Source organism: Thalassophryne amazonica, unplaced genomic scaffold (genome assembly GCF_902500255.1).
Source record: "Thalassophryne amazonica unplaced genomic scaffold, fThaAma1.1, whole genome shotgun sequence".
In the NCBI taxonomy this organism is placed as follows: domain Eukaryota; kingdom Metazoa; phylum Chordata; class Actinopteri; order Batrachoidiformes; family Batrachoididae; genus Thalassophryne; species Thalassophryne amazonica.
In genome coordinates this window covers 209,194-235,496 of record NW_022986233.1, presented here as the reverse complement: position 1 = coordinate 235,496, position 26,303 = coordinate 209,194, and positions in this window count along the sequence as shown.

The following is a 26,303-nucleotide window of genomic DNA, read 5'->3' as shown; positions in this document are numbered from 1 at the left end:
ACTCGGTAGAAACTATCCATTAGCGGTTGTAAACTCTGTGATCGTCACTGAGGCTTTTTTAAATGCTTATTGCAAAGTGGTTTGTTTCTTTACGACAATCAAGTTTTATAAGTCCAGGGACACTGATCTGTGTGTTTATAGATACAAATCAGATTCCTCTGATCCACGGAACTTACCCCTGTAAAACTTGTTACTGCCACGGTGCTGTGATGCAGGCCAACATTTGCCGCAGATCCGTGCCAGATATGGTCGGTAAACGGTTGGTCTTTTGCGGATCCAGTTCAGATCTGGTCCGGATCTGTTCCAGAACTGTAAAGCGGAGCTGTGCCGGATCAGGACCAGGGTGGAAAAACTGTCTGGACCAGATCTGTTTTCAGGATTGGTACCAGACGCTGGACTACATCCGGCCCGGATCTATTTGCTGTCTGGGAAAGCTCCAGATCATTCCGCCATTTCCTTAACGACGAGAGGGGTGGACCAGTGCTCACTCAAAGCCTGCTCACAGGCAAATGACGCAACCGACAGGCGTGAAAAAACTCACGCATGCGCACGAAGGTTCAAGCTTGGCTGATGCAATCACACGTGATTCAAATCCATATGGTTTTTGAAAAAAATTAAAAGGTCTGATACTTTTCTCACAGACCTCATAGTTCATTATGGTGTTATTTTTCTAACTGGACTGGAACTAACATTCATTCAAGTCTATTATATAGTCTGATCTTGTGTATTTATTTAACTGTCTTGTGTATTTTATTTAATTAGGCAGGCACCACCTGTATAATTTTTCCATATTCCTCCTTCATCTGAGTCTTTGTCTCCCAACAAGTATGACAGCTTATATATATTTGTCTTTAGTAAATATTTTCAGACATATGGACTCTGTTCGTTCATTCTTTTAATCTTTATTTTCATTTGATACTGACTGGTGTGGGCAACTCAGCCACATGGGGTGTGCACCCAGTACATTCTGAGTGCTGATCCCAAGCCTGGATAAACGAGGAGGGTTGCGTCAGGAATGGCATCTGGCATAAAACAAGCCAACCCAACTATGCAGACTAAGAATCAAATTTCCATACCGGATTGCTTGCGGCCCGGGTTAACGTCTGCCACCGGTGTGGTTGCCCAACAGGGTGCCGGTGGAAATTGGGCTACTGCTGGGCAAAGACGACAAAGAAGAGGAAGAGAACGTTTCCACAAACAGCGGGAGAAGAAGAAAACTACAACAGTGGAAATGAGAGTGGGGGCTTTGAATGTTGGTAGTATGACTGGTAAAGGGAGAGAGCTGGCTGATATGATGGAGAGGAGAAAGGTAGACATATTGTGTGTGCAAGAGACCAAGTGGAAGGGAAGCAAGAGTGTCAGCGGTGGGTACAAGTTGTTGTAACATGATGAGGACAGGAAGAGAAATGGTGTTGGGGTCATTTCAAAGGAAGAGTATGTTAAAAGTGTGTTGGAGGTTAAGCAAGTGTCTGACAGGGTGATGAGTGTGAAGTTGGAAATTGAAGGGGTGATGATGAATATCATCAGTGCATATGCCCCACAGGCAGGTTGTGAGATGAAGGAGAAAGAAGATTTCTGGAGTGTGTTAGATGAGGTGGTGGAGAGTGTGCCCAAGCATGAAAGAGTGGTGATAGGAGCAGACTTCAGTGGGCATGTTGGTGAAGGGAACAGAGGTGATGAGGAAGTAATAGGTAGATATGGTATCAAGGACAGGAATGGGGAAGGACAGATGGTAGTTGATTTTGCAAAAAGGATGGAAATGGCTGTGGTGAATTCCTACTTTAAGAAAAGGGAGGAGCACAGGGTAACATGTAAGAGTGGAGGAAGGTGCACACAGGTGGACTACATTCTTTATAGGAGATGCAAACTAAAATAAATCACAGACTGTAAGGTGGTAGCAGGAGAGAGTGTCACTAGACAGCATAGGATGGTTGTTTGTAGGATGACTTTAGAGGTAAAGAAGAAGAAGAGAGTGAGAGCTCAACAAAGGATCAGATGGTGGAAGCTGAAGGAGGAAGACTGGTGTGTGAAATTTAGCGAGCAGGTGAGAGAAGCACTAGTTGGAGGGGAAGCAATTTTGGACAACTGGAAAAGTACTGCAGATGTGGTGAGGGAGACAGCTAGGGCAGTACTGGGTATGACATCTGGACAGTGGAAGGAAGACAAGGAGACTTGGTGGTGGAATGAAGAGGTCCAGGAAAGCATAAGGAGAAAGAGGTTGGCGAAAACGTTTTGGGATAGTCGGAGAGATGAAGAACGTAGACAGGAGTACAAGGAGATGCAGCATAAGGCGAAAAGAGAAGTGGCAAAAGCGAGCTGTACAAGAACTTGAATAGTAAGGAAGGACTCTGTCTACCATAGAGCGAGTGCTCCGCTCGTATTAATCCATTCATTGTGAAGCCCCTTTTATTAAATAATGACAGGTGCTGACAGGCTGTCATTTTTTTTTTTTTTTTTTGGTAAAAGTAAATGCTTAATTCATTTTTGCTATGTTTATGTCGATCTTCCTCTGTCAAATTGCAGATGGGGTGGCGCTCTAGCGCCCCCTATTGACAAACTGCCACTGATACAATACGAATATTATTTTTATAATAAAAAAAATTGTAATTTTAAATTTCATTGTAATTTTCATTGTAAGTCATTGTAATTCATTTTCATTGTAATTTTAACATTTTAAACATTGCATTGTTTAGTTAAGTAGCACTTCGTTTATTTACATATTTGAGATGCAGGGATAAAAAATATCCGCTTTTTTTTTGCGGATTTCTGCTTTTTTGCCAGTCGCCTGTGTCATTTTTTAGATCAGCGCAAATCTTTTGTTTTGTAAATTCACTTCAGCTGTTGTATCTGTGTTCTGTTATTTAGGTCAGGCATCGATCTGGGCAGCCCCGATGCGCTGTTCGCTGGGGTCAGTCAGTCAAGAGTCTAAAAATAACATCAGCATTAAACATGGTCGAAAGAACAACATTTAATCAACGTCTACAAATAGACGGTGTAAAAAAAACAAAACAAAACAAAAAACACTTTGGAGTATTTTAATTTTTCAACAGAAAAATATTGACAGTGCTGGAGTCCTCCAAGAAGCGACGTTCTGATTGGCTGATATGTCTGAGCCAATCACTGTGCTGCTTGGACGGAGGTGACAGTCTGCTCGCTGACGTTCTCTGTTCTTCTCCAACATTTTAAATTAATCTTTTATTCTCCTCATTTGTCCGAGTCCGTGGAGCGGAGTAATTCAGCAGGTAACACACTTTATTTGTATATGAACCAAAGGACGCTAATAAATGCTTAGGACTCATTAACAGACTAGTTTAGCAGGACGTTAGCAGCAGGGCTAGTTTGGAGCTGGTTAGCATAGAGGGTTTTCAATCACGTGACCGATTTGCTGCAGGACAGGTGCCGTCTCCATTCTGGATTACAAGGAGGCTGGCGCGTGATAGAAAAATGGAGAGAATGTACGGTTATTACGATGCTTTAAACCCTCGAGATAAAGCTATTTATCGTGATAGATGTGTAGCAGTTGGTTTAGTGGATCCCTATCTTATACCAGATAGTGAATTTAGCGGTGATGTAACGAACTGGCCGACAGTGTCACACTGCGATATTGTGAACTTTTTGGTGTTTTCCACTTCGCCATTGTACACCATGGAGGAAGCTGCCGACCAGATCAGCCTCCCCGGCCTCCTGCAGATCATCACAGCGGAGCTCTGAAAGCGGAGGTCGGTCTTGAAGTCCTGAGCGATTTCTCTCACCAGGCGCTGGAAAGGCAGCTTGCGGATCAGCAGCTCGGTGCTTGAGGACCACAATGTTAGTGATGGGATTATGATACCTCAAGGAGTGTATTGACACACTACACAAACTGTGTTGACACTGTGTTGGTCGCTCAATAGTGACCCCCGCAGTAGTTATAAAATCATTGCAGGTAAATAAAATGAAAATAAGATGGAAAAGCTAACGTGCTGCAAACGCAGCATCAGCCTGTGAAATAGTTAATCGCCAGTCCTCTGTTTAAAATATGATCTCATCATTGCATAATTTCATGTGCTCAATTTGACTGTCGAGTTAAGGTGTTCATGAGAAGAGTTTCAAATTTGCTTAAAACCTTGTTTGTGTAAATGTTAAACTGAGTTGGTTTGTAAAATATAGCAAATTTGTCTAATAAAATTCTGAGTTAAAATTTGTAACTTGTGTTTGGAAATTTGTTAACTTAAGTGTTAAAGCATATGAAATAAAAGACTAAAAGTAGATTCATTTATGCATTTTTACTGAGGAACAAAGGTTTCTGAAGTGTCTTTGCTCCAAGGCGATTTCTCCTCTTACACACCAGTTCCCCTGCCTTAGAAAAAACTCTTTCACGGGGTACAGATGAAGATGATGAGCATAAACATTTCAGTGCGAGTTGATAAAGGTGTGGATATGTTTTCTGGTTATTCTTCCAGTATTGTAAAGGAGTACAAACATATGTAATCTTATTTGGTGTCAAAAGATCAAAATTATTCCAGACTGGGGAAACGTCTTTGAACAATCCATGAAGTCAGTGGAACAAGGTGAGGGCAAGCAAAAATCCACCAGCAAAACTCCATCCAACAAATCTGCAACATGATGATACAGTTTGTTTCCTTATAAACACAATTTGGCGCGGCGCAGTCGAACGACACAGTTTCTGTATCGGTCACATGATTTTGTCTTAAAGCGATACACGCACCAATACGGGGTTTCACTCTTGTGTGCTCGGCACAGTGTTGACGCACCAGTGTTGTTCATCCCATCACTACATAATCTATATAATCATCCGTATTGGAAGCTTTCTTGTGGTATCCTCGGCAGTATTTTTATGTATTCTTATATAATTTTATTGCCGAATCAAATCAAATTCTGTTAGCGGTGGATTTCTGGTAGCGGCGGATCTGTCTCAGCTCCCCGGTGCCGGGCCTGTAACGGTGAGGCTTCTTCACACCGACGGTAGCTGGAGCGCTCTTCCGGGCGGTCTGCTTGGTTCTGGCCATATTAAAGCTTCCTTCAGATCTGCTGAGCCAGGTCTCTGTGTTGCTTAGAAAGCTATGACACTCCACTTCTTGATGCACAATAACTGCTGGTAGCCTGTAAAATGACCGACCTGCCTCATTTTTATCACCTCTGTTTGAACAACCAACAACGGCACAAAAGTTGACCATTGTTGAAACTTCTGCATTTGTTCACCAAATGCACGTAGCGTATCACAGCGGGCACCATGTCGTAATCCACAATGGCTGCGGGGCGCAAAATGACATGACCGATATGTCACATTAAAACCCTCTTTCGCAGCTAACCAGATCAGAGTTAACTTTATTTCTGTTTGCTAAATGTATGAATTGTTTCTAATATATTAACTGTAGTGGCTCATGGCCATAAAGTCAGCATCAAAATGCGCTTTAAAGAAAACAATTCTTGAATCGGAAGACTAGAAGGGATCGCTGTTGTTATTTACTTCCGTCTTTCCCGCACATGCCCACACAGATGGTAGGCAGAAAACTCCAGACTCCAAGCAGATGGGATGAGAAAACGCACGGGAAGATGACTTCAGACGACGTGTCAACTCTTGATCCCTAAGATCGAAAGCGATATTGTGAGGAATGCAATATTGGAGATGACGACCGTGAAGGATTTCAAGTTTTTAGAAGCGTACAATTATTTTATCAGTGGTCACGTGTCACTGGTCACGTGAGGGATTGCTCTTATCAGCCTGCTGCTGCAGATGTTGTCTGTCTGCTATTTTTCTGCTGTCTGGTTCCGTCTATATGGGCTGAGTGCAGCAGCAGGACGTGCTCTGAAGTTGAGGAACTTTTTAAACGCGGTCCAAAAAACACACTCGTGCACTGTCCGGCTGATGTGGGCATTGTGCGTCAATTCAATTCAATTCAATTTTTTTTTTATATAGCGCCAAATCACAACAAACAGTTGCCCCAAGGCGCTTTATATTGTAAGGCAAGGCCATACAATAATGATGTAAAACCCCAACGGTCAAAACGACCCCCTGTGAGCAAGCACTTGGCTACAGTGGGAAGGAAAAACTCCCTTTTAACAGGAAGAAACCTCCAGCAGAACCAGGCTCAGGGAGGGGCAGTCTTCTGCTGGGACTGGTTGGGGCTGAGGGAGAGAACCAGGAAAAAGACATGCTGTGGAGGGGAGCAGAGATCGATCACTAATGATTAAATGCAGAGTGGTGCATACAGAGCAAAAAGAGAAAGAAACAGTGCATCATGGGAACCCCCCAGCAGTCTACGTCTATAGCAGCATAACTAAGGGATGGTTCAGGGTCACCTGATCCAGCCCTAACTATAAGCTTTAGCAAAAAGGAAAGTTTTAAGCCTAATCTTAAAAGTAGAGAGGGTGTCTGTCTCCCTGATCTGAATTGGGAGCTGGTTCCACAGGAGAGGAGCCTGAAAGCTGAAGGCTCTGCCTCCCATTCTACTCTTACAAACCCTAGGAACTACAAGTAAGCCTGCAGTCTGAGAGCGAAGCGCTCTATTGGGGTGATATGGTACTACGAGGTCCCTAAGATAAGATGGGACCTGATTATTCAAAACCTTATAAGTAAGAAGAAGAATTTTAAATTCTATTCTAGAATTAACAGGAAGCCAATGAAGAGAGGCCAATATGGGTGAGATATGCTCTCTCCTTCTAGTCCCCGTCAGCACTCTAGCTGCAGCATTTTGAATTAACTGAAGGCTTTTTAGGGAACTTTTAGGACAACCTGATAATAATGAATTACAATAGTCCAGCCTAGAGGAAATAAATGCATGAATTAGTTTTTCAGCATCACTCTGAGACAAGACCTTTCTGATTTTAGAGATATTGCGTAAATGCAAAAAAGCAGTCCTACATATTTGTTTAATATGCGCTTTGAATGACATATCCTGATCAAAAATGACTCCAAGATTTCTCACAGTATTACTAGAGGTCAGGGTAATGCCATCCACAGTAAGGATCTGGTTAGACACCATGTTTCTAAGATTTGTGGGGCCAAGTACAATAACTTCAGTTTTATCTGAGTTTAAAAGCAGGAAATTAGAGGTCATCCATGTCTTTATGTCTGTAAGACAATCCTGCAGTTTAGCTAATTGGTGTGTGTCGTCTGGCTTCATGGATAGATAAAGCTGGGTATCATCTGCGTAACAATGAAAATTTAAGCAATACCGTCTAATAATACTGCCTAAGGGAAGCATATATAAAGTGAATAAAATTGGTCCTAGCACAGAACCTTGTGGAACTCCATAATTAACTTTAGTCTGTGAAGAAGATTCCCCATTTACATGAACAAATTGTAATCTATTAGACAAATATGATTCAAACCACCGCAGCGCAGTGCCTTTAATACCTATGGCATGCTCTAATCTCTGTAATAAAATTTTATGGTCAACAGTATCAAAAGCAGCACTGAGGTCTAACAGAACAAGCACAGAGATGAGTCCACTGTCCGAGGCCATAAGAAGATCATTTGTAACCTTCACTAATGCTGTTTCTGTACTATGATGAATTCTAAAACCTGACTGAAACTCTTCAAATAGACCATTCCTCTGCAGATGATCAGTTAGCTGTTTTACAACTACCCTTTCAAGAATTTTTGAGAGAAAAGGAAGGTTGGAGATTGGCCTATAATTAGCTAAGATAGCTGGGTCAAGTGATGGCTTTTTAAGTAATGGTTTAATTACTGCCACCTTAAAAGCCTGTGGTACATAGCCAACTAACAAAGATAGATTGATCATATTTAAGATCGAAGCATTAAATAATGGTAGGGCTTCCTTGAGCAGCCTGGTAGGAATGGGGTCTAATAAACATGTTGATGGTTTGGATGAAGTAACTAATGAAAATAACTCAGACAGAACAATCGGAGAGAAAGAGTCTAACCAAATACCGGCATCACTGAAAGCAGCCAAAGATAACGATACGTCTTTGGGATGGTTATGAGTAATTTTTTCTCTAATAGTTAAAATTTTGTTAGCAAAGAAAGTCATGAACTCATTACTAGTTAAAGTTAATGGAATACTCAGCTCAATAGAGCTCTGACTCTTTGTCAGCCTGGCTACAGTGCTGAAAAGAAACCTGGGGTTGTTCTTATTTTCTTCAATTAGTGATGAGTAGAAAGATGTCCTAGCTTTACGGAGGGCTTTTTTATAGAGCAACAGACTCTTTTTCCAGGCTAAGTGAAGATCTTCTAAATTAGTGAGACGCCATTTCCTCTCCAACTTACGGGTTATCTGCTTTAAGCTACGAGTTTGAGAGTTATACCATGGAGTCAGACACTTCTGATTTAAAGCTCTCTTTTTCAGAGGAGCTACAGCATCCAAAGTTGTCTTCAATGAGGATGTAAAACTATTGACGAGATACTCTATCTCCCTTACAGAGTTTAGGTAGCTACTCTGCACTGTGTTGTTATATGGCATTAGAGAACATAAAGAAGGAATCATATCCTTAAACCTAGTTACAGCGCTTTCTGAAAGACTTCTAGTGTAATGAAACTTATTCCCTACTGCTGGGTAGTCCATCAGAGTAAATGTAAATGTTATTAAAAAATGATCAGACAGAAGGGAGTTTTCAGGGAATACTGTTAAGTCTTCTATTTCCATACCATAAGTCAGAACAAGATTTAAGATATGATTAAAGTGGTGGGTGGACTCATTTACTTTTTGGCTGCAGTTCATCTGTGTTACAGAGTCATGAAATGCAGTTCTGCATGTGCGTCCATGGTTGAAGAAGGGATGTAGAAAAAACAATGAACCAAAGGTTTCTCTGTGACCAATTAAAAAAAAAAAAAAAAAAAAAAAAAAAAAAAGCCACCACAAGGAGGTGGCAACTTTAATTATATACACCCGCATGTAACATATACCTGTGTGGATCACATGACTTGATCACACGAAAATGTGTGTGTGTAATGTAAGAATTATCTTACATAGCACTAATCCTGGAAAGACGGTTTTACAGGACTGATGGGAACATCAGCAAACCGATTCATACATTTATACATTTAAACAACCTGAAAGCCACCAGACCAGCTAGAACTGAACCCTGGGTTCCTGGACAGTCACCTCTGTGTTTTTTCTCGCTGGTTTTATTTCTTCCGTGGCTTACAGTCGTTTTGACACCAGTGAGTCAAACTTTACACTTTGTGTTCATCCGTTTGTCTGTAAAATCGCTCTTTTGCACGTGTTACACTGTGTTTCATTTCAAAATGAACCAAAAATCAGATCCTTAGTTTGCAGCCCTCGTAATAACTTCAGTCACAGCTTATCGCCTAAATGTGGAGCTGCACAGAGAAAACCAAAGGAAAAAAGAAAAAAAGTACCGAAGGGGAGGTTTGTTTTTAATGTGATGTGTTGGAACCATCGATGTCTATGTGAACACAGGGTGAGCTCATGTGATTCCATCTTCCACCTGTACTGGACACAATTCTGAGCCAAACCACATCTGATCCTTGAGACTAAATCTGCAAAGTGACAATTTTTCCAACGGATTGTCATCCATCTGGATGTGATGTGTTTTTTTTATGCACGGTGCTGATCTGTCAGCGTATGATGGATCACCGAGTGCACACAGTCAGTGGCTGCACTAAGAGTTTTCTGCCTACCAGAGTGGCCCCGCCCAGCATGTGACGTCATCGCGTGATGTCATTGCGATTGGGTCTATATTTTTCAAAAGGACAACAGGAAGCGCGTTCACAGAAACGTGCGCCCCGATAGACTGTGCCCGTATGGCACGTACAGAACCCTCGGACATTCGGGAAGACCCGGGAAAAAGAACAGACTTAAGTGGGGGGAAAAAGCCTGCAGTGGTGGTGTCCAAGTGGTTTCAGTATGGAAGGTTCCCGGTTCAATCCCTGCCGCTGCCACATTTATCCATGTAATGTGGACTTGCATCAGGAAGGGCATCCGGTGTAAAACTTGTGCCAAATCAACATGCAGATCCACCTTGAATTTGCTGTGGTGACCCTGAGTGCAGCCAAAGGGTCTTACTTACTTTTTACTTCCGGAGAAAAAAAATCAGTGTGAACAAATGTAAATCTGTGAACAAAGTTAACATGAAAATTCAGTAAGGTATATCTTCTATTATACATTCCAAATCTAAGGAAGAACTCTACTAGTGTATATTAAAGTATATCTAAAAAAAAGAAGAGTAGAGCCACTTAGGTGCCTGGTCTTGATGGATGATGATTTATGGATGGATGATTTATTTGTACAACACTTGCACAAATAACTGAAATTTAATGTTTCTTTGATTTAAAGTGTAGGTGACACATAATGCCTTGTTTTCATGAATATTTAAGACTAAAATGAAACAACAGTTTGAAATTTATCCTTTACTGGTGCGCATTTCTTGAAGAGATAAATATTTGGATTTTGAACTGCGCGCCACTGAAAAACCACGAACCTCCTGGTGTGCCGACGTTGGACAAGAAGGAGGAGGAAGTGGCGTCAGATCCGTAATCATTATCTTAATTGTCCCATTAATTTATAGATGTTTTTTCAGGCGACTGACAGCCACGTGGTTCGGGTTGGAGTTGCACCATGTTTTTGGTCTCAGTTACTTTTCGCTGGCAGAATTGCAGGTGGAACACTTATATTGACAAGCACGCACTTGCATGGAGTCCCTGGCTTCTCCACTCCACAGTGAGACAAAACAGATTTTCAGATTATTTTGTTAGCGCTGATCCAGGCGCTCTTGAGTCTTTTTCTTGCAACACAAAGCAGCTCGTTAACAGAATCAGAATCGTCTTTATTGTCATTGTAATTTGCATTACGAGATTTGAGTGCAGCTCCAAAAAGGTGCTTTCCGTGGTGCGAGTAATTTTTAGCCAAATAAAAGATAGTGAAATTTAACAGTAAATTATTCAGAGTATATGTACAACTAATATAAACATAAGATAAAATGAAATGTGGACTAAGTAATGTGAAACGAGAATTATATACAACTGTGGAATCATATTACACGGGAATATTGCACATGGTTTACAGATATTGCACAAGAAACTTGAAGGTGCGGATTAGAGTGATTTGTTTTTGTTCAGAGAAAGCTGTCCCTGAGTCTGTTTGTCCTAGTTTTGATTTATCTAGACTGTCGGCCAGAGGGTAGTAGGTCAAACAGGTGGTTGCTGGGGTGTGATGTGTCTTTGCTGATGCTGGCAGCTCTATTGAGGTAGCGAGAGCTGGCAATGTCTTCCAGGCTGGGCAGAGAGCAGCCAGTGATCTCCTGGGCCATTTTGATCACTCTCTGCAGCGCTCTCCTGTCTGCTGCTGTGCACCCCCCATACCACACTGTGATGCAGTACGTCAGGATGCTTTTGATGGTGGCTCTGTAGAACAACACCAGCAGCTTCTCCTCCAGATTGTTTCTTCTGACCATCCTCAGGAAGTGGAGTCGCTGCTGGGCTTTCTTCACCACCACTGTGGTGTTGGCCGTCCAGGAGAGGCTGTCAGAGAGCTGCACTCCCAGGAACCTGATGGAGCTGACCCTTTCCACACAGTCCCCTTGGATGTAGAGCGGGGCTGGGTCAGCCCTGTTCTTCCTGAAGTCCAGGCAGGCTGTTAGCTGAACACCACGCTGTCAGTCGATTTACATCATCTCTGTAGTCGGTCTCATCCCCCCCTGAGATGAGCCCAATCACGGTGGTATCATATGCAAACTTTATGATGGTGTTTGTGGGATGGGTCTGAGAGCAGTCGTGCGTGTAAAGGGTGAACAGGAGGGGGCTCAGTACACAGCCTTGAGGGGAACCGGTGCTGAGTGTGATGGTGGAGGAAAGGTGGGGGCCAAGTTTCACGGACTGTGGGTGGTTTGTGAGGAAGTCCTTGATTTACTTGCAGATGGAGCTGGATTACGCCTCGATATCCTGTCCATGAAGATCACAGGATTGGTGCAGCCCTGGCGAGGCCAACCCCCACCGGAAACGAGTCCGACTTAATCCCGAGCACCAAGAACACAGCTCTCGCTTTGTGAGTACAGAGATTGGATGGCCCTGAGAAGGGACCCCCTCACTCCATACTGCCACAGCAACTCCCACAGTATCTCCTGAGGTACCCGATCAGATGCCTTCTCCAAGTCCACAGAACACATGTAGAGTGGATGGGCATACTCCCAGGCACTCTCCAGGATCCTTGTGAGAGTGAAGAGCTTGTCTGTTGTTCCACAACCAGGATGCATTGTTGCTCTTCAATCAGAGGTTCGACGATCAGCTGAACCCTCCTTTCCAGCACTCTAGAGTAGAATTTACTAGGGAGGGTGAGTAGTGTGATGCCCCTGTAATTGGCACACACTCTCTGGTCCCCTTTTTAAATATGGGGACCACCACCCCAGTTTGCCACTCGTTAGGCACTGTCCCAGACCTCAACGCAATGTTGAAGAGGCGTGTCATCCAAGACAGTCACCCAGAGCCTTCAGCATTTTTTGGACAGATCTCATCAACCCCCGAGGCCTTGCCACTGCGGAGTTGTTTGACTACCTCAGTGACTTCCATCAGGGAAATTGATGATAATCCTCCATCAGCTTCCAGCTCTGCCCCTACTATACATTGTCCTTGACACCCCCACTTGCTCCTTCCCAGACACCCTGGCCCTCCTGCCCCCTTCTCACCCTTCTCAACCGGGGCTCTTTCCATCCTCTCCCATCACTATCATTGCTGAGGATGTGAGAAGAGAATTTAGTTACCTGTGTTCAGGAAAGGCTACGGGTCCCTCAGCTCCAGAGTACTGAAAGGATGTGCTATCCAGCTGTGTGGGATTTTTCAGCATCATCTTCTATGCTGTAGTGTGCTGGGCAGCAGGCTGAAGGCAGCTGACATGAACAGACTCAACAAACTCATCAGGAGAGCTGGCTCTGTGCTGGTGGTTGAGCTGGAATCTGTGATGGAGGTGTCAGAGAGGAGGATGCTGAGGAAGCTGCTCAGGATCCTGGACAGCACCTCCCATCCCCTGTATGCCACACGAACTTCTTGTCAGAGCACCTTTGGCCATAGACTAAGACCACCGAGGTGCACCACAGAACACCGCAGTAGGTCTTTCCTACCTGTGGCAATCAGACTGTATAATTCCTCCCCCTTCTGCAGGATGAATTATGAATGATTTATTCAGAGTTATGTGCAATATCGTCAAGCATCTTGTGCAATATATCTTCCAGTCATTTCACATAAATTTGTTGTAATTATTGTATATCAATAGAATATTTCTATGAATGTGTCTATGAATGTTTCTAGGGCTGCAGCTATCGATTATTTTAGTAATTTGAGTTTTGTATTGATTATTCTGGCGATTAATCGAGTAAACGGATAAAAAGTACTTCAGTGTTTTTAAACATCATCAAATGTCCAGGGCTGTCCCGACTCAGCAATGGCACAGTGTCACTGCACCAAAGTCTTGACATTTTGCTGAAATGGTGATGTGATGTGTCGTTCTGTTTTGTTTTATTAACCATTTTTAAGATTTTTTTTTTTATGTTGCTGGACTGGGTCCCTGCATGATTTATATATTTTTTTTAATCCCTCTTTCACTATGATTCAGCAGATGCATTTCAGCTGGAGGTTGAACATGCAAGCCTCAATGTCAGTTTTTTGTTTTATTTTATTAAAGTTAGTGTTTGTGAAACGTTGTGTGTTGCCCTAAAAAGTGAAACGCTCAGTGCTGCTCTGAGCAAAATACAGAAGAAAGAGTGGACTTGTGCTGAGAGGATCTTCTTTCAGAAACTGTTTGTCAGTGTGGCTGTGAACAGAGCTGTAGCTGTGTGAGGGGCTCCCCTCAGACCGGGCAGAGAGATGGCCACCGGGCGAATAGTCACTCCCCACATAGAGCGGACCGTGTGTATTTTAAAAACAGACAAACACACTGCTTCACTTTGCAGTAGATCTGTTTCAGATTATCAGTGTGGACTCTCTTTCTCTTAAAGGCTATTTTTTACTCTGTGTGTTGCGTTGGAAAGGTGTAGCTATCGTTGCTAATTTGATGAGCTGTTATGCTCTAGTCTTCTGTTTTTTTCTGGGGATGTTACAGCGCCACACACTTACCTGGCATACAGTGAGGAAAATAAGTATTTGAACACCCTGCGATTTTGCAAGTTCTCCCACTTAGAAATCAGGGAGGGGTCTGAAATTTTCATCTTAGGTGCATGTCCACTGTGAGAGACATAATCTAAAAAAAAATTCCAGAAATCACATTGTATGATTTATTATTTTTTTAATAATTTATTTGTATGTTACTGATGCAAATAAGTATTTGAACACCTGTAAAAATCAATGTTAATATTTGGTACAGTAGCCTTTGTTTGCAATTACAGAGGTCAAACGTTTCCTGTAGTTTTTCACCAGGTTTGCACACACTGCAGCAGGGATTTTGGTCCACTCCTCCATACAGATCTTCTCTGGATCTTTCAGGTTTGGAGTTTCAGCTCCTTCCAAAGATTTTCTATTGTGTTCAGGTCTGGAGACTGGCCAGGCCACTCCAGGACCTTGAAATGCTTCTTACGGAGCCCCTCCTTAGTTGTCCTGGCTGTGTGTTTGGTGTCATTGTCATGCTGGAAGATCCAGCCATGACCCATCTTCAATGCTCTTACTGAGGGAAGGAGGTTGTTTGCCAAAATCTCGCAATACATGACCCCATCCATCCTCCCTTCAATACGGTGCAGTCGTCCTGTCCCCTTTGCAGAAGAGCACCCCCAGAGTATGATGTTTCCACCCCCATGCTTCACGGTTGGGATGGTTTTCTTAGGGTTGTTCTCATCCTCTAAACATGGTAAGTGGAGTTGATTCCAAAAAGCTCTATTCTGGTCTCATCTGACCACATGACCTTCTCCCATGCCTCCTCTGGATCATCCAGATGGTCACTGGTGAACTTCAAACGGGTCTGGACATGTGCTGGCTTGAGCAGGGGGACCTTGCTGCCCTGCAGGATTTTAAACCATGACAGCATCATGTGTTACTAATGTAATCTTTGTGACTGTGGTCCCAGCTCTCTTCAGGTTATTTACCGGGTCCTCCTGTGTAGTTCTGAGCTTTCTCAGAATCATCCTTACCCCACAAAGTGAGATCTTGCATGGAATCCCAGACCGAGGGAGATTGACAGTCATCTTGTGTTTCTTCCGCTTTCTAATAAATAATCATACCAGTTGTCGTCTTCTACCAAGCTGCTTGCCTGTTGTCCTGTAGTCCATCCCAGCCTTGTGCAGGTCTACAGTTTTGTCCCTGGTGTCCTTAGACAGCTCTTTGGTCTTGGTTATGGTGGACAGTTTGGAGTGTGTTTGAGTGTGTGAACAGGTGTCTTTTATACAGGTAACAATTTCAAACAGGTGCAATTAATAGAGGTAAAGAGTGCAGAATCAGAGGGCTTCTTAAAGAAAAATTAACGGGTCTGTGAGTGCCAGAATTCTTGCTGGTTGGTTGGGGCTCAAATACTTATTTGCAGCAGTAATATACAAATCAATGAGTAAAAAATCATACATTTGTGAGGTGACCTCTACTGGTGGTTGGCTCTCACTACGGTATTGTATCACTTCCTGTTCCGGAGCACAGTGGTGTTTTTCTGTATCTGTTAGCTGTTTAATCTGCGCAGTTAGATTGATCTAGATAACTAGATAACGATTTGTTTCACAGTGTAATCTTCACGTGCCTTAACTAAAGCACTCCCTCTGCTGAATCACCTCTAAATTATTTTCACATTCTTCACTTTGTGTGTTTTTAGGAATCTGCTAGCTTAGCGCAGCTACTAGCTCTTAGCCGGTTTAGCATGGCAGCTTCTCATGTCTCTCCCGCACTTCTCTGCTCTGGGTGTGAAATGTTTAGTTCAAATTCAAATTTATTAATTTATATAGCGCCAATTCACGACAAAATCGTCTCAAGGCGCTTCACAACATAAAAAACAATTAAAAATTTAAAACACAATAAAAACAACCATAAAAGAAAGACAGCAGTAAAAGAATAGAAGATTAAAAACACATCATAACACTAATGATAAAGCAGGGAAAATAAATGAGTCTTTAAACGTGATTTAAAGGTCTCCACAGTGTCCGATTGCCGAATGTGTGCCGGCAGATCATTCCACAGAGCTGGGGCATGATAGGAAAAAGCTCTGTGACCGGCAGACTTTTTATTCACCCTGGGAACACACAGAAGTCCTGCACCCTGAGAATGCAGGGCCCGAGCTGGTACATAGGGGCTTATCAAGTCAGCCAGATAGGGAGGTGCAAGTCCATGAACAATTTTATAAACTAAAATCAGTACTTTAAAATCCGATCTTGCAGAAACAGGAAGCCAGTTCAGGGACGCCAAGATTGGCGTAATGTGGTCAAACTTTCTGCTCCGTGTCAAAAGTCTGGCAGCAGCATTCTGAACCAATTGAAGACCCCTGATCCTGGACTGCGGTAAGCCAGAGAATAGAGCATTACAATAGTCCAATCTAGAAGAGACAAACGCATGAATCAAAGTCTCAGCATCAGCCATAGACAGAATAGGACGAATCCTTGCTATATTTCGCAAATGGAAGAAGGCAGTCCTTGTAATGTCTCTAATGTGGAGATCAAAGGACAACGCAGGATCAAAAATTACTCCAAGGTTCCTCACTTTATCCGTATGATGTATAACACACGGACCTAAGCTAAATGCTAGCTGATCAAATTGATGCCGATATCTCGCTGGACCAAAAACCATAACTTCAGTCTTATCAGAATTTAAAAGTAGGAAGTTACTAGACATCCACCTTCTTACTGATGCAAGACAATCTTCCAAAGATTTTATGTAAGATTACCAGCAGTTATTGGCATATACAATTGAGTGTCATCAGCATAGCAATGAAAGGGAATCCCAAAACGCCGCAATATATTCCCGAGGGGTGCTACATAAAGAGAAAAAAGCAAGGGGCCCAAAACGGATCCCTGAGGAACCCCAAACTTCATGTCTCTATGATCGGAGGAGGTTCTATTACACAATACACAGTAGGAACGACTGGACAGGTACGACGTCAACCATGCAAGAGCAGTTCCAGTAATCCCAAAGTGATTCTCCAGCCTAATGAGTAGAATATGGTAATCCGCAGTGTCAAATGCAGCACTAAGATCCAGCAGCACCAGGACTGTAGTGATATCCGAGTCCATTGCTCGCAAAAGGTCATTCACTACTTTAGTAAGTGCTGTCTCTGTGGAGTGAAATTTTCTAAAAGCAGACTGCAGTGGCTCAAAAAGATTATTCTCAGTGAGGTAGTCCACGAGCTGTCGCGAGACCACTTTTTCCAGGATTTTAGAACAAAATGACCGATTTGATATCGGTCTATAATTCTTCAATACACTAGGGTCGAGATTAGATTTTTTAAGTAATGGTTTGATCACTGCAGACTTAAAACACTTAGGAACAGATCCAGAAGTTAATGAGAGATTTATAATTTCCAGCACAGTTGGTCCAAGAATGGGCCACAGGTCCTTAAACAGTTTTGTTGGTATAGGATCAATTAAACAGGTTGTGCTTTTAGTAGACGTCACGAGCTTCGTCAGTGCACCTAGCGAGATACCATCAAAATCTGTAAATCTGGATACCACCTCAGTGGGCGCATCCACCTCCACAGCAGTATGCAGTGGTTGGGCCAAAGTCTGCTGAGATATACTCAACCTAATATCCTCAATTTTCTTCTCTATGTAATCCAAGAAGTCCTGTGCTGAGAAAGGAGAGTGAATAACAGGTGGTTGTCCATGAATAAGAAGTGCTACAGTTTCAAACAAAAACTTAGTGCTTAGCTCAGTTACTAATTTTTTGGCTCTCACTGCGGTATTGTATCACTTCCTGTTCCGGAGCACAGCGGTGTTTTGCTGTATCTGTTAAATCTGCGCAGTTAGATTGATCTAGTTACCTAGATAACGATTTGTTTCACAGTGTAATCTTCACGTGCCTTAACTAAAGCACTCCCTCTTGAATCACCTCTAAATTATTTACACATTATTCACTGTGTGTCTTTAGGAATCCGCTAGCTTAGCGCAGCTACTAGCTCTTAGCCGGCTTAGCATGGCGGCTTCTCCTGTCTCTCCTGCACTTTTCTGCTCTGGGTGTGAAATGTTTAGTTATTCCTCGGCCTCCTTTAGCAGTAATGGTACTTGTAATAAGTGTAGCTTATTCGTAGCTTTGGAGGCCAGGCTGGGTGAATTGGAGACTCGGCTCCGCACCGTGGAAAATTCTACAGCTAGCCAGGCCCCTGTAGTCGGTGCGGACCAAGGTAGCTTAGCCGCCATTAGTTTCCCTCTGGCAGATCCCGAGCAGCCGGGGAAAGCAGGCTGACTGGGTGACTGTGAGGAGGAAGCGTAGTTCTAAACAGAAGCCCCATGTACACCGCCAACCCGTTAACATTTCTAACCGTTTTCCCCACTCGACGACACACCCGCCGAGGATCAAACTCTGGTTATTGGCGACTCTGTTTTGAGAAATGTGAAGTTAGCGACACCAGCAACCATAGTCAATTGTCTTCCGGGGGCCAGAGCAGGCGACATTGAAGGAAATTTGAAACTGCTGGCTAAGGCTAAGCGTAAATTTGGTAAGATTGTAATCCACGTCGGCAGTAATGACACCCGGTTACGCCAATCGGAGGTCACTAAAATTAACATTGAATCGGTGTGTAACTTTGCAAAAACAATGTCGGACTCTGTAGTTTTCTCTGGGCCCCTCCCCAATTGGACCGGGAGTGACATGTTTAGCCGCATGTTCTCCTTGAATTGCTGGCTGTCTGAGTGGTGTCCAAAAAATGAGGTGGGCTTCATAGATAATTGGCAAAGCTTCTGGGGAAAACCTGGTCTTGTTAGGAGAGACGACATCCATCCCACTTTGGATGGAGCAGCTCTCATTTCTAGAAATCTGGCCAATTTTCTTAAATCCTCCAAACTGTGACCATCCAGGGTTGGGACCAGGAAGCAGAGTTGTAGTCTTACACACCTCTCTGCAGCTTCTCTCCCCCTGCCATCCCCTCATTACCCCATTCCCGTAGAGACGGTGCCTGCTCCCAGACCACCAATAACCAGCAAAAATCTATTTAAGCATAAAAATTCAAAAAGAAAAAATAATATAGCACCTTCAACTGCACCACAGACTAAAACAGTTAAATGCGGTCTATTAAACATTAGGTCTCTCTCTTCTAAGTCCCTGTTAGTAAATGATATAATAATTGATCAACATATTGATTTATTCTGCCTTACAGAAACCTGGTTACAGCAGGATGAATATGTTAGTTTAAATGAGTCAACACCCCCGAGTCACACTAACTGCCAGAATGCTCGTAGCACGGGCTGAGGCGGAGGATTAGCAGCAATCTTCCATTCCAGCTTATTAATTAATCAAAAACCCAGACAGAGCTTTAATTCATTTGAAAGCTTGACTCTTAGTCTTGTCCATCCAAATTGGAAGTCCCAAAAACCAGTTTTATTTGTTATTATCTATCGTCCACCTGGTTGTTACTGTGAGTTTCTCTGTGAATTTTCAGACCTTTTGTCTGACTTAGTGCTTAGCTCAGATAAGATAATTATAGTGGGCGATTTTAACATCCACACAGATGCTGAGAATGACAGCCTCAACACTGCATTTAATCTATTATTAGACTCAATTGGCTTTGCTCAATATGTAAATTAGTCCACCCACCACTTTAATCATATCTAAGATCTTGTTCGGACTTATGGTATGGAAATTGAAGACTTAACAGTATTCCCTGAAAACTCCCTTCTGTCTGTTCATTTCATAACATTTACATTTACTCTGATGGACTACCCAGCAGTGGGGAATAAGTTTCATTACACTAGAAGTCTTTCAGAAAGCGCTGTAACTAGGTTTAAGGATATGATTCCTTCTTTATGTTCTCTAATGCCATATACCAACACAGTGCAAAGTAGCTACCTAAACTCTGTAAGTGAGATAGAGTATCTCATCAATAGTTTTACATCCTCATTGAAGACAACTTTGGATGCTGTAGCTCCTCTGAAAAAGAGAGCTTCAAATCAGAAGTGCCTGACTCCGTGGTATAACTCACAAACTCACAGCTTAAAGCAGATAACCCGTAAGTTGGAGAGGAAATGGCGTCTCACTAATTTAGAAGATCTTCACTTAGCCTGGAAAAAGAGTCTGTTGCTCTATAAAAAAAAGCCCTCCGTAAAGCTAGGACATCTTACTACTCATCACTAATTGAAGAAAATAAGAACAACCCCAGGTTTATTTTCAGCACTGTAGCCAGGCTGACAAAGAGTCAGAGCTCTGTTGAGCCGAGTATTCCTTTAACTTTAACTAGTAATGACTTCATGACTTTCTTTGCTAATAAAATTTTAACTATTAGAGAAAAAATTACTCATAACCATCCCAAAGACGTATCGTTATCTTTGGCTGCTTTCAGTGATGCCGGTATTTGGTTAGACTCTTTCTCTCAGATTGTTCTGTCTGAGTTATTTTCATTTTTTACTTCATCCAAACCATCAACATGTCTATTAGACCCCATTCCTACCAGGCTGCTCAAGGAAGCCCTACCATTATTTAATGCTTCGATCTTAAATATGATCAATCTATCTTTATTAGTTGGCTATGTACCACAGGCTTTTAAGGTGGCAGTAATTAAACCATTACTTAAAAAGCCATCACTTGACCCAGCTATCTTAGCTAATTATAGGCCAATCTCCAACCTTCCTTTTCTCTCAAAAATTCTTGAAAGGGTAGTTGTAAAATAGCTAACTGATCATCTGCAGAGCAATGGTCTATTTGAAGAGTTTCAGTCAGGTTTTAGAATTCACCATAGTACAGAAACAGCATTAGTGAAGGTTACAAATGATCTTCTTATGGCCTCAGACAGTGGACTCATCTCTGTGCTTGTTCTGTTAGACCTCAGTGCTGCTTTTGATACTGTTGACGATGAAATTTTATTACAGAGATTAGAGCATGCCATAGGTATTAAAGGCACTGCGCTGCGGTGGTTTGAATCATATTTATCTAATAGATTACAATTTGTTCATGTAAATGGGGAATCTTCTTCACAGACTAAGGTTAATTATGGAGTTCCACAAGGTTCTGTGCTAGGACCAATTTTATTCACTTTATACATGCTTCCCTTAGGCAGTATTATTAGACGGCATTGCTTAAATTTTCATTGTTACGCAGATGATACCCAGCTTTATCTATCCATGAAGCCAGAGGACACACACCAATTAGCTAAACTGCAGGATTGTCTTACAGACATAAAGACATGGATGACCTCTAATTTCCTGCTTTTAAAATCAGATAAAACTGAAGTTATTGTACTTGGCCCCACAAAACTTAGAAACATGGTGTCTAACCAGATCCTTACTCTGGATGGCATTACCCTGACCTCTAGTAATACTGTGAGAAATCTTGGAGTCATTTTTGACCAGGATATGTCATTCAAAGCGCATATTAAACAAATATGTAGGACTGCTTTTTTGCATTTACGCAATATCTCTAAAATTAGAAAGGTCTTGTCTCAGAGTGATGCTGAAAAGCTAATTCATGCATTTATTTCCTGTAGGCTGGACTATTGTAATTCATTATCAGGTTGTCCTAAAAGTTCCCTGAAAAGCCTTCAGTTAATTCAAAATGCTGCAGCTAGAGTACTGACAGGGACTAGAAGGAGAGAGCATATCTCACCCATATTGGCCTCTCTTCATTGGCTTCCTGTTAATTCTAGAATAGAATTTAAAATTCTTCTTCTTACTTATAAGGTTTTGAATAATCAGGTCCCATCTTATCTTAGGGACCTCTTCGTACCATATCACCCCAATAGAGCGCTTCGCTCTCAGACTGCAGGCTTACTTGTAGTTCCTAGTGTTTGTAAGAGTAGAATGGGAGGCAGAGCCTTCAGCTTTCAGGCTCCTCTCCTGTGGAACCAGCTCCCAATTTGGATCAGGGAGACAGACCCCCTCTCTACTTTTAAGATTAGGCTTAAATCTTTCCTTTTTGCTAAAGCTTATAGTTAGGGCTGGATCAGGTGACCCTGAACCATCCCTTAGTTATGCTGCTATAGACTTAGACTGCTGGGTGGTTCCCATGATGCGCTGAGTGTTTCTTTCTCTTTTTGCTCTGTATGCGCCACTCTGCATTTAATCATTAGTGATTGATCTCTACTGTCTTCCACAGCATGTCTTTTTTCTGATTCTCTCCCCTCATCCCCAACCAGTCCCAGCAGAAGACTGCCCCTCCCTGAGCCTGGTTCTGCTGGAGGTTTCTTCCTGTTAAAAGGGAGTTTTTCCTTCCCACTGTCGCCAAGCGCTTGCTCATAGGGGGTCGTTTTGTCTGTTGGCTTTTTTCTGTAATTATTGTATGGCTTTTGCCTTGCAATATAGCGCTCCTTGGGGCAACTGTTGTTGTGATTTGCCGCTATATAAATAAAATTGATTTTTTGACATTGTGATTTCCGGATTTTTTTTATTTTTTTTTTTAGATTATGTCTCTCAGTGGACATGCACCTAAGATGAAAATTTCAGACCCCTCCATGATTTCTAAGTGGGAGAACTTGCAAAATCACAGGGTGTAAATGAAGCTTCGAGGCACAGAATTTGCCTGAGCATTTTTTGTATTTGAATTATTCGAGTTACTCCACTAATCGTTTCAGCCCTAATTGTTTCCTCTTTTTGTGCTCTGGTAAAATAATTTCATTCAGGATAAATAAAGTTGATTTTATCTTAAAGGCTGTGTTGAAATTTCTTTGCTTTGTTGAAAAAGCACTTGGGAACATTTCGGAAGAAAATGTTAAATTTCATTGGGAGCTAATAAATTTGTCCTCATCTCTATGGTTGTGTTTGAAAAAACTGTGCATAGTGTTTGTCATAAATTATTTTAAATCACAAATGTGTTATCTACCCTACAATGTTTGAGTGTTCACTCAAAAACACATTTTTATTGTTTGTACTTTGCATGTCAGACATTATTATTATTAATATTATTATCATCATCAGGTGGAATTGATGAATGGTAAGGGTCCTGTGTCACTGGGTGTGACTGGTGGAGATTAGTTGGAGACACAGATTAGCGACCAAACACGTGAACGAGTGACAATATCTCTGTTGGTATCTCACTGAAGTGACCACTCGCAGCTGAAACGATGACACGTTTGCACAGTGTTCAGCTGTTAATATCCATGTGAACAGAATGTGTAAATTCCCCTGATTGTATCCAGTAAGGACAAGATAAAATCAGTGAAATAGAAAAGTAATAATGAATTTAAAAGTAATAGTAATAATATTAATACTGCCTACAGTACACTTACTGGCTTGCAGAATGACGTCCTTGCTGGATATATAATCCCCGCTTATATGATCCTTTTGTCTTTGGCTGCGAGATCTGCACACAGGGCTCATCCACGAGCTGCAACAGCCTCTTCTCTGTTATGCAGCGATGTCCCACAGTGCTTCAGGGGTCTGCGTCCTTTAATTTTATTTATAGCGCCAATAACATTTGTCCCTTTGGCTATTCCCTTGTTTTTTTCCTCCCCCCACTCAGTGTCTCCTCAGCAGATCCAAAGTGGACCTGCACATTGATCTGGCAACGATGCATTCTCCGTCCTCCTGCGTTTTGGCTCCGATGGATAGATGTCATCACATTTCCATGCCACAGCGTGTAGCAGAAGAATTTTCTCAGTTTACAAACACATATGAATGCTGTTGGAGCTGGATTTGAGCAGAGTGCCATTTAATGAAAGCATGTCATCGTATTTTCCTCACTGATTGTGTATCGTCCTCTCAACGAGCCCGTCAAAGAACTCCCACCACACATCCTTAGAGTGAGGGAGAGGGACAGAGAGAGAGTTGGGGGGACGAGACAGAGAGAAGGAGATCCCTCCAGATAAAAACAACAAAAACAACAACACTGTGCACTCCGCTCCTGCAGTATTGTGCTTTGAAAAAAAAACATGAAATGCATAAGTCCATGAAGTTTGAACAGGAGTCCTGATATCTGTTGAAACCACGGCCAGGCTGGCAACACCTCCGTCACTTCCAGAAGTGGCTGTTCCTTTTTGATCATCTCCGCTATTATGGTGTGCTCCCATGGCAGCTTGTGTGTGTGCCCCCCCCCCCCCCCCAATTCTCTCATGAATGTCTTATGTGAGGAGTCTGAGCAGTGACACCAGTGACTGATCTGAGAGAAAACTGGGAGGAGCCTTGTCACCTCACTAGGATACAAACGCAACGCCCTGTGAGTTATGCGAGGGAGGAGCGCCACCCAGCAAAATCAAGCAATTTCTCTCACAATTGCCTTTTGCAGGATGCTGCAGTCCAGTGAGATCAGATCTTTACTTTGATGAGGGGGGTTGGACCAGCTGTCTGTCTGGGAGGTTCTCATTCAGGACTTCAGAGTGTTCTGTGACCAAACAAAGTGCAGCTCACAGCAGACTGCACTGGGCGGTGATTGTTCGTGGCACATTTGTCCAGTTGTTTGCAAAAAAAAAAAACAAGGTGACGATGATCAAACTTTAACAAGTATCAACCTTTTTTTCTACTGGACTGAACCTCTGAGTTGTGTGAAAGCATCATCTGGGTCCAGATCAAGAATGTGAAAAAAATCTAAACCAAGGAGGCTTGATGTGTTATTCCACAGTATCAGTTCCATCAGTGCAGTAACTTCATGGTGACAGTGCTGCTGGTTTGTCTTCACTCTGACAAATGTTGTTCTTCATATTATTTGCTTCCTTGCAGACATGTTGCAGCAGTTGGTGATTAAAGAAGAAATGCTCCCTGAACAGCAGGAGTTGAATCTGAGTGTTGACCAGAAGGACGTTAAACAGGAACAAGAGGAAGTCTGGACAAGTAACGAGGGACAGCAGCTTCACTGGCTGGACACTGAGAAGACCAAGTTCTGTTTTGCTCTTGTCCCTGCGAAGAATGAAAATGATGAAATACCACAGTCATCACAAGTTCTTCAAAACTCAGGTATGAATTGATCAAAACTCTGTGAAACATCTGTTAGTGGGAGCAGGTGTTCCACTGCTATGAAACTATTTAATTACTCTGAATATGGAAAAGGAATTCTCCTGACCACATACAGGAAAAAATCGACCCAGAATGCATTGCGTCAACATTTGAGGCTTCATGTACAAAGATTTGTGTGGATTTTCTACTGAAACATTTGTACTCCAAAACTCAGAAACTGGCATAATCACAAAATATCCAGATGTATCAAAGTGTGCGTATGCCATGGGTTAAAGTTCTCCTTCAGCGCGACGGATTTCCGTCACTTGGAAAATTTAACCACACATACGCGTGCGCACGTGGTGTCATGCGTGTTTTGGGCCGAAATGTGATAGTCTCACTGTTAAAGCAACGTCCCATTCTGCGCTAATCAAAGCAGCAGCAATGTCAGCGTGGACTGTGGAGGAAGGGACTGTGTGAATTTTCACTCCTCTCCGCTCTGTTTACTGCTTGCTATGAGCCACGGTCCTTCTCCTCTCTGTCTTTGTGGGAACATTGGCAGACACTCCCGAAGTAGAGCGAGACGTGGCTTTGCTTTGAGCCGATGAAGCAATGATCCGACTCTGCTTCGATGGTTTGTCGCTTTATCTTAATTTCCCCCCGCTAAAACCCTAAAGAGCATATATCTGTGAGTAATACTTACCTTTTTATATTAAACCGACCTGTTATGGTCTACTAAAACAGTTTATAGATGTATTTTGTAACTTAAAAAGGGGACCGATGCTAACGCGTTAGCATGTCTATGGCGTTTTCAATGTTAAAGTTAGCATTAAGCTGTTCGCATCTCAGCACAGTTTGTGTGCATGTTTTCTGTATAATAAATAATGGCTTAGTGTTTGTTGTCGTAAAAGAGTCAAATGTATTACGAATTATAATTTATTTATTTTTATTTATATATTAATAATAATAATAATCAGAAGAATCAATCAGAATCGCCTTTATTGTCATTGTAATTTCCATTATGAGATTTGAGTGCAACTCCAAAAAGGTGCTTTCCGTGGTGCGAGTAATTTTTAGCCAAATGAAAGATTGTGAAATTTAACAGTAAATTATTCAGAGTATATATAAACATAAGGTAAAATAAAATGAAATGTGGACTAAGTAATTAAAACGAGAATTATATACAACTGGTTAAGTTTACTGACAATTTGTTTCGGTCAAACCACATCCAAGCTGTGTTTTTACACAAAAAAATAAAATGCAGTAAATTGCACATTTGTGTCTTTTTCATGAAAAAATTATTATTACTTTAGTCAGGCCTTTAAAATACTTTTGTGGACTCTTGCTGTAATATGTTGTCAGTGGTTGAGATAGTTTCTGTAGGCATCTAAAAATGCTCATCGGATGAAACCTGATGGAAATCTCTC